Here is a 10,457-nt window from a genome sequence, read left to right on the forward strand (position 1 = left end):
AGTTCTACAAAAAAGTTCACTTAAAAAACTAAAGTTTCTTAATGTGTATTTATTTATTGGTTTTAAAAAAAAGGTCGTTACAAACAAATTAAGATAAATCGTTTTTCTATATAAAAGTAAAACATAAGACATTAAATACGTTTAGTTTATAAACATCTAGAACCTTCATATTATCAAAAAAATATTTTGAATGTGAAAAGCGATCCGCATATTTAACTACGCGGATTGCATGTTTCTAACGGCGATAAAGATGTTGTAATTTACTTTTATCGGTACTTCCCCAGGCGAAGATTGCATAATTTATATAATTGTGTATAAACGAATAATAGAGTTGGGTTAGGTTTTTTTTGTTTAGATAATTTCGGGCTTTTTATAAAATGCCAATGTTTTTAGAAATTTTTGTGCTTATATGATCAATATGTTTTCTCCAAGTAGTATTCTCATCAAGATAAATACCTAAGGATTTTATAACAGTATCTCTTTTTATTATCGTTTCATCAATATAAATTTGAGGCATATTACTTGGTAAAAAACGTTTTTTTGCGCAGTAGTGAAAGATAATCCATTTTGTTTTGTTAATATTTAAAGTTAATTTATTAACTTTGAACCAATTAGAAATGAGATTGAGTTCTTTGTTTGTAGTTGAAAAGAGTTCATAAACATCAGTATGGGATAAGAAAAGATTAGTATCATCAGCAAACATTATACTTTTCAATTTGGAAGCGTTGTTTAAGTCGTTTACATAGATTAAAAATAGTAGTGGTCCGAGAATAGAACCTTGTGAAACACCACAGGTTATGCTCAGGGGTTCACTTTGCTGACCATCATTACTCAACACAAGTTGTTTTCGATTTGTTAAATAGCTTTTAAACGATTTTAAAATTTTATTGTTTAAACCATAATTTTTACTTTTTTTGATAGAAATTTGATGATCGACCGTATCAAAAGCTTTTGATAGATCAATAAAAACACCTAGTGTATATTGAGATTTTTCAAAAGATATAGAGATGTTATGTATAAATTGAATAATGACATGTTTAGCTGAACTTTCTTTTCTGAAACCATACTGATTGTCGTGAAATAAGTTGTTGTAATTAAAATAATTGTATACTCTGTTGAAGATAATTTTTTCTAAAATTTTAGAAAGTATAGAAAGAACAGAGATAGGACGATAGTTACTGATATTGGATCTGTCGCCTTCTTTATGGATAGGGGTAACCCTGGCAAGTTTTAAACGTTCAGGAAAAATACCTTGATTAATTGATGCTCTGAAAATTTTAAAAAGAACATTTTTTAATTGTTCGTAGCAATCTATAACAATATTCCCGTTTATTTCATCTGCATCAAGTGCTTTATTTTTTTTTAAGGATTTGAAAGCTTTTTCAAACTCATCAAATAATAGTTCGGCAGATAATTCTTCAGAGCAATGATCTTTGTCAATAGGTATCAAAAAATCATAAAATGAGGTTTGGGTATTTGGTATTTTTCTTGACAGAGTTGATCCGATTTCAGTGAAATATTTATTGAATTCATGAGCTATTATTTGTGGTTCATACAAGCTATTGTTATCGACTTTCAGCATTTGTGGCACAGAGCTTGAGCATGTTTTTTGTTTTCCAGTAATTTCTTTTAATACTTTCCAAGTGCTTTTTGAGTCATTTTTAATTTTATTAGTTAATTTTGAATAGTAAGTTTTTTTTTAATTTTTTCGAAAAGATTTTTGTAATCTTTGTAAATTTTTTCACTAGCTGGTGTTTTTGTTTTCAGATATTTAATGTATAGCTTTTGTTTTGTTTTGGATGATTTTTTGAATCCTTTGGTAATCCAGGGATTATTAAAGTGTTTTGTTTTTAATGTAGCTGTAACAATTGGGAAATTAGATTCGTAAATAGAGGTGAATGTTTCAAAGAAGTTTTCATAAAGGTTGTTTGCGTTTTCATTAGAATTTAAGTGTTTTCAATGTAATAATGAGAGCTGATTTTTTAAAGACTCAATATTTGATGGTTTAAAAAAACGTTTTTTTATAACTTTATTTAATTGTTTGTTGTGGTTGGTCAGTGTTTATGGTTAGAAAAATAGGAAAATGGTCTGAAATATCTGTTTTTAAGATGCCCAATTTTATATCACTGTTGAACAAGTCTGTGGAAATGATATTATCCAGCAAAGTTGCTGAATTTTTTGTTACTCTAGTTGGACGATTTATTAAAGGATTGCTCCAGATTCAAAAATTGCATCATAAAAATTTCTAACTTTGTTATCGTCATTGTAGTCAAAACAACTCATATTAAAATCACCAATTAGAAAGTTTTTTTTCTTTTCGTTGTTACCTTTCTTAACTTTTTGCTGTAAAAACATGCTCAAGTTCTTGCTCACGCAATTTGGCGGTCGATAACAACAGCTAATTAAAATGTTTTTTGTTCGTTCATTAATAATCTCAATTGTTAATATTTCTCCATCGCCGTCAGAAACGCAAAGATCATTTCTACAGCAATGCCTAATATTTTCATGAACTTACCTTCGAGTCGCAGCTTTTTGACTTGATCCCACAACTTTTTTCGGTTTTCGATCGTTTTTAGCGAAATCCTCATTAACATTAAGTATTTTTGTTTTGTCTTGAAAATTTAACAACTTTAGGACAATAGTTCTTGGTTTCTTATCTTCTTTAGGTATTATTATTCTATGAGCTCTTTTTATAACTATACGATTTTTAATTTTTAGTTGGTTTTTGAACATTTCCTTTACAACATTTTCGCGCTCAGCCCAATTTTCATTTGGTTTTTCATATATCCCGTCTATTCTAAAATTATTCCATCGAGACCGGTTCTCCAGATCTAATGCCTTTTTATTTAAATTGTTTATTTCATTTTCATAACGCTTCGTGATCTGATTTAATTTTTCCGTAATGCTTATTTCTTGAAAGTTAAGACTTTCTTTAAAATCGCGTAGGTCTTTTTCTATGCTCAAGACTTTCGATTTGTTAGTGTCTACTTCTTTTTCAATTTTATCTAATCGATTAGTGAGTTTTTTTAAATTTGCACTAATTATACCAGTAAAAAATTTTTCTTGATCTTTAAATAAGCGGGCCGTATCTGTTAAAATACTCTTTTTTTGTTCTTCGAGTTTGTTTGTGATTAATTTCTCTATATTTTTCAATGTAATTTCCATTATTTCTTCTTTTACTTTATTATGATCAAGTTCTTTTTCTTTTATAAAATTCAAATCAAAAACAATTCTGTTCAAAATTACCAAAAAAACAAAACAAAAAAATTTGCCAGAAAACAACAATCAGAAAACAAAAACTTTCAACAGCTGAATTTATTGAACAACTTTACAACCAGAAAACAACAACCAAAAACAACAACTTTCAAACAACTTCAACAACTGAATATATTGAATTATGAATATATTGACTATGTTCTTTATTCTTTTTTCTTTGGTAATTGCTTTGATAACCACGGATTAAAAGAAAAGAAATATGCTATTAATATTCTAATTTAAGTCTATTTGAGAATAGTACAACAAATATTTTATCAACTTGTTGCTCTGACGTTTGGGGTTGGAGTTGGGAAGGGGGAGGGTACATAATTTTAGGGCTTGTTTGTTCCCAGCCTCCAATCATCGCAATTTTTTACCAAGCATCATTATTTGGCATAAGTATAAACATTCAAATGTTTGGAGTTTGCTCCATGTCTGAAAGTTAGCTTTTTTGGTGTTATCTTGAAAAAAACTCATTTCATACACCCTAATATTAATGTTTTAAACTAAATCAACAAATAGCACTTCACAATGAAATTCTCCAGGCCTCAAACAAATTATGATCTTATGATGAAAATACTTTGCAGCTACATTACTAAGGTGTCCATAATAAGGTAAAATCAGGTAAAAGTTGAAGACTCCAATCAACCTGAGGAGGTTAAGGGACTTTTGATGTACTAATATATGATGTATATCATCACCTAAATTCTTATATATAAAAAAAACTACTTCTACTTGTGCAACATAACCACTCATGGATACCAAATATGGCCAGATTTGATTTTCCTGATATCAATTATTTATATTTAGACATACATCATGTACCGTCTAATTGAAAAACTATCGGGGTATTCCAGGACCATCCTTGACCACCCTTAAATGATTACCTGAGGGGTCATTACCACTTCTGATAACCAAATATGACCAGTTTTTAATTCCCTGACCGCAATTACCTATACAACATGTCTTATCTATATAAAAAAGATGTCTTATCTATGTGAAAAAGAGACATCTCATGACCACCCTTGACCATTATTAAAATGACTATTTGAGCGGTCATGACCACTTCTAAAGACCAAATATGCCCAGATTTGAATTCCCTCTAATTAGATATACAAGATGCCCCATTTAATTTAAAAACCGTTAAGACACCCCTTGAGTACCTTTGACAACCCCTAAAATGACTACTTGTGTTGTCATGACCACTCCAAAATTCAAATGGATCAAAAATACTTCGCCCAAAAAACCTCTATAACCATGTTTCATGTGTCTACATTCAACCCATAATGGTTTTCCCATTTTTAGACAATTCTGGTCCACTGTGCATTGATTTGGAAATAACTTTTAAACAAAAAACAATACGTACAATGTGATAATATAAAAACAGTTAAAAATGCTATAGCTTGTGGAGATCCACAGGGTTCTATAGTAGGACCTTTACTTTTCTTACTATACATTAATGATTTATCTTCAATATCAAACTTCTTAAGTTTTACTTTTTTTACAGATCTTTTCTCAGTTTTTTTTTTTTTTTTTTTATTATCATAAAAATATTTAAACACTTTTTAATGTAGTCAATGAAGAACTAAATAAAGTAAATGAATGATTTATTTGCAAAAAACTGTCTATCAATATTGAAAAAAAAAAAATTCCATTTTCCACAAACCAATAAAATCAAAAAAATCAAAAAAATACCTTTTGTTCTACCCAACCTTCAAACTAATAAAACTGACATTAATAGACAAAGGCAAACTTTCGCTATTTTTTCTTGGAGCGAATTTTAATGAAAATCTGTTATGGAAACAACATTTAAGCTCCATTAAAAAAAAAAATCAAAATACATTGGCATAGTCTATTGAGAAATCACATTTTAAAACTTTATGTCACTAAATATTTATATTTTTCATTTATACATAATTATTTAACTTACGGCAATATCGTGTGGACAAGTACTAATCAAACTAAGTTAGGAAAAAAGTACGGCAAGCAAAAACATGCTGTTAGAATTGTATTTGGAGCTGGTAAAGCTGTTTCTTGTAAACCTCTTTACGTAAACCTAGTGTCTTGAATATTCTCAGACTGAAAATCCATCTAGTTTTACAGTTCATATTTAAAACTAAATGTGGACTGTCTCCAAAAATTTTTAAAACGTATTTTGAAGCAATACACCAGAGTTGTTAGTGCTTGACCTTGGTCTTGGCCTTGGCCTGGCCTTAAGGCCAAAAATTGAGGCCTTGACCTTGGTCTTTGCCTTGAAACTGTTGACCTTGGCCTTCGTCTTTGCCATGAAAATTTTGGCCTTGACCTAAAAAAATTTACATATTTTCTTATTGATTTCGTTGAACTTTGCGCATAACCTTGATCTATTTTTACAAAATGTGGTTTTATTGTCACAGCACTTGCTACTAACAGTTTTGTTAATAATTGGCCTTAACGTAAGGCAAAAATTGAAGTCTTTGGTCTTGAAAATGTTTGCGTTGGCCTTGGTCTTGAAACTTTTAATCTTTCTTTAAAACTCTTGGCCTTGGCCTTGCTCTTGTCGTTGTAACTTTTGGCCTTGACCTTGGCCTTGGTCTTGTAACTTGTGGCCTTGACCTTGGCCTTGGCTTTGCTACTTTTGGCCTTGTTAACAACTCTACAATACACCATAAGTAATCTTCAAGAATTTACATAAACGACATTGTTGCACCAAAATCTTTTTCAAAACTGAGTTCTTATTCAATTCAGAATCGCTGGCCTTTTTGTGAAAAAGTTTTTGAAGGTATTACTATTAATAAATACTTTATTTTAATGTTAATATTTTTGTAAACATCTATCTTATTTCTATCTATATACTTTATACTTTATACTCTTGAAAATTTTTTTGTAAAAAGTATATATTGTCCCAGTGGGCACTCGACGTTGTTTTAACGTTGATATACGTTTGATTTTTAGTCGCGACGTCTGATAGCCAATAATTAACCAATTATAAACGTTAAAAATTTATTTAAAATTATCAACTTAATTTTACGATGATTTAATGTTAGTTCAACGTCTTCATTTCGATTTCAACATAATAATAATACAGGTATTTTGCGTATTGCATATTGAGAACTCAAGTACGCATGCATTACTGTATCTTTCTTCATTTATTATCCTGTGCTTTCTTATAGTTGTGAATTTGACAACTTTAATCTACATGATCTAACTTGTGATGAAGTCAGTTAGATAAATATTAAATAAATATTTTTTAATAACCGTAATATTTTATCAAATTGGAGAGTTCGTTCGAATTTTATGCAATACTTTACATATCTATATGAGAGGATGTAATTTTCTATTAGCTAAAAACAAAAAGATGAGATATTCTGAATATTAAATGCGACAAATTTGTATAAATTTAGTGAACAATATACAAAATGGATAGTATGCAATACATTTCTTAATACATTATTCTAAGCAAAAAATAGAGGTAATTATGATGTTATAAACAAAATACATGGCCCATGTCATGGGGGAGGTGGTATTCTAAACATTCAATATTGATAGTATTGAATATATCTCTTAATTTAATTAAGAGGATGTGACATTCTAAAATTCTAAGCAGCAAAAACAACTATTGATAAAGTTATTTACAAATTACATTAGGGGTGTGATATTCTAAATATATAATACTGGTAACATGCCATATATTTCCTTATTTTATTAAGAGGATAGGATATTCTTAGATTCTAATAAGAAAATACAACTATTTAGTAAGTTATTTTTAAAAAATCACATAGGGAATGTGTTATTCTAAACACATAATACTAGAAGTATTTAATATATTTCTTAATTTCGATGAGGCAATGTGACACTCTAAGATTCTGAGCAGCAAATGCAACTAATGTTTATGACACTTACAAATAATATACATGGGGGTGTGGTATTTCAAATATAAAGGCTGGTAGCATGCGATATATTTCCTAATTTCATTAAGACGATGTGATATTATAAGATGCTAAGCAGCAAATACGACTAATTTTTATGACATTTATTAACAATATACATGAGGAATGTGATATTCAAAATATTTATTTCCTATGGTGTGCAATATATTTCCTAATTTTAATAAGAGAAGGTCATAATCTAAGATTCTAAGCTAAAAATGCAAATATTTGTTATACTATTTGCAAACAAAATACATAGGGGATAGGATATTCTAAACATATAAAACTTATAGTATTCAATATATTTCTTAATTCTATCAAAGCGATGTGATATCCTAAGATTCTAAGCAAGAAATACGACTAGTTTTAATGACATATTTGAACAATATACATAGGGGATACGATAATATAAATATTTTTTTCATATAGTGTGCAATATACTTCCTAATTTTAATAAATGGATGTGTAATAGAGTATCACCGCACCTTAGAATATTGCCGCACTATTAGAAGTAGCAAAAAAAAAGTGAGGATACGTTTGAAGTAATATCACTTAGTAGGGTACCAGGTCTGTCCGAATAAAAGAAGTACCTTTGAAAAATAATAAAAACGCAATAAATACCTTAAGAAATTCATTATAAACATAATTACTGTTGGTGTGGACGAAGTCCACAAGAAATGGTACTATAATTTAACTTTTCTAAGAAATAAGATTTATTTTAATTATTCTAGAAACAATAAGCTTCTTGTGATCTTTTACATATAATAAGTATTATTTACTAAATATTATGCAATATTTTACAACCCAATATGAAGAGATATAATATTCTAAGTTGTAACAACAGAAAGATGTGATATACTGAGTATCAAAGGCGACTTATTAGTATAACTTTTATAACTAATAAACAAATTGAATGTGACGTTCTCAGATTCTAAGCTATAAACTAAATATTATTTATTACATACATGAAGGATGTGATATTCTAAACATATAAAATTGATGGCATGCAGCAAGTATGACAACTATGACATTTAAAACTGATAGTTTGCAATAAATTTCTTAGTTACACTAAGAGAGTGTAACATTAAAAGTAGCAAATACGAGTAATTATGACATTTATAAATAATATACATAGGTGATGTGATATTCTAAACATAATACTGATAATAAGCCTTATGTTTCTTAATTTATTAGGAGATGTAATATTCTAAGTTTTTAAGCAGACATTAAAACTAGTTTTTATAACAGTTATGAACAATATACATGGGGAATGTGGTATTCTAAATATTTAAGCCTAATAAGTGTGTAATATATTTTTTGATTTTATTAAGGTAATGTGATACCCTTAGACTTTAAGCTAAAAATGCAACTACTTAGTATGATATTTATAAACAAAATACATAACAGATGTGTTATTCTAATTATATAATACTGATAAAAGTATATTTATTGACTACATTAAGGGATGTAATATTTAAAAATTCTGTTCTTCACTTTTTCTATAATATGTTTTTTCGGACTTTTAAACTTTTTATTAAAACTTCATTTTTTACACTTAAAGCCAACAATCTTAAGATTTTGTATACCACTACATCTTTTATGAGCCCATTGATGAAAAGGGTAAACAAGCAAAAGAGTTTACTGCAACTTCTTTCGTACACACTCTTTCAGAAAACAAATGATTCAAGAAAGAATTACAAAACAGAAAATACTGTGCTCATGAAAGGCCACAGTACTTTCTGTTTTCTCATTCTTGGCTTTACAATGCATAACTTTAGTCTTATTCATGCTTATTCTATGCCCTTTTGCTTACGCTCAATTTTTCCAATACTTAACTCTTAATATTGTTTCTTCTTCATTTTTTGCATTCAGTAAAAAACTATTTGCGTAGAATAGTTCCCTGAAATAAATGTCAAAAAACGAGCACTGAACCCTGATGCACGCCAAAATTTCCTTCAAAACTATCAATCTCTTCATACTTTGTTTTGATTTCTATTATGCTATTTTAATTCATACCATAACTATTGTCACCAGCCAATCTTCAACGTTTAAAAGTCCATCACACTTCCTCTCTTTGTGCTCTGCCTTTTTTTAGGTCAACAAGTGCCATCAACAAGTGTCCCATAAATTTCCATTTTTTATTATTAATAATTTGAATGTACACACTGTTTATTCCCATTCTATTTCCCCTCCCCCTCCCCCCGCCTCCTCCTGATTGCAAATACATGTGTTTATCAAAAAAATAAGATATGTTTCAGGGATTATAAATTATAAACTTCTTAATTAGTTTATGGAAAGGGTTTTTTTTAAAGTTTTTGCTTGTTGTCCCTGGCCACCAGCATTACGTTTTGTTGCATACTATCAGACTAGTAAAGTCACTACTTTTGATGCTTTTCTGACTGAACAATACCTAGCTGTTTGTCATCAATGCCACCTATATCAGGTGCTGTAACACTAACTGCTATCCTTTCTAAAGAAAAAGTTAAGTTAAAGTCTTCTTCAATATATTTTACCCGCTTTCCATTAAAATGAATACAGAGCTTCTTACCTTTCATAGTATTTATAATTTTTTACCTGATGTCGTTTCTAAGTATCCCAATCTTCCTGAAATCAAATCAAATCAAATCAAATCAATATATTTTCACTTTAATAATAACTGTATATATACAATCGTGCGGGACATTTCCAAACAGTTGTAAACTGATGACGCGTAAAGACCTATGATGGTATAAATATAGCATAATAATAATAATAATAATAATAAGTAATAAAAAATGAATAAAAGTAAATAGTAATAATAATAGTAACAAATAGTAATAATAATATTAAATACAGTAATATAATAAGTACTATCTATATATTTTACTATATATAGGTATATATTTTACTATATATTTATCTATATATATTATAGTGATTATCATAAGGATAATGCAAAAAAAAAAAAAATATATATATATAAACATCATAACAATATCAATAACAAAAAATATAACAGTAAAAAGAAGGAAAGAAAGGAAGAAGAGTCAAAGAAGTAGAAGTCATAGGAGTTTTGTTGTGATCCAGCATTTTTCAAGCATAGAAAAATTGAATATGAATTAAAGAAAAATAAGAAAAAAAAAAAAAAAAAAAATTGTTATAGAGAATTAAGCGGGACGATTGCATAGAAAATAGTTTGTTTATTTATTACATGTTATATGGTTTAGTAGTGCCACAAATTTTAAAGCCATTACTTTACAGGATGATGAAAATGAGGGTACTTAATTGTGACTAAATGAACATTTATAAATTTTT

Source organism: Hydra vulgaris, chromosome 14, assembly GCF_038396675.1.
Source record: "Hydra vulgaris chromosome 14, alternate assembly HydraT2T_AEP".
Lineage (NCBI taxonomy): Eukaryota > Metazoa > Cnidaria > Hydrozoa > Anthoathecata > Hydridae > Hydra > Hydra vulgaris.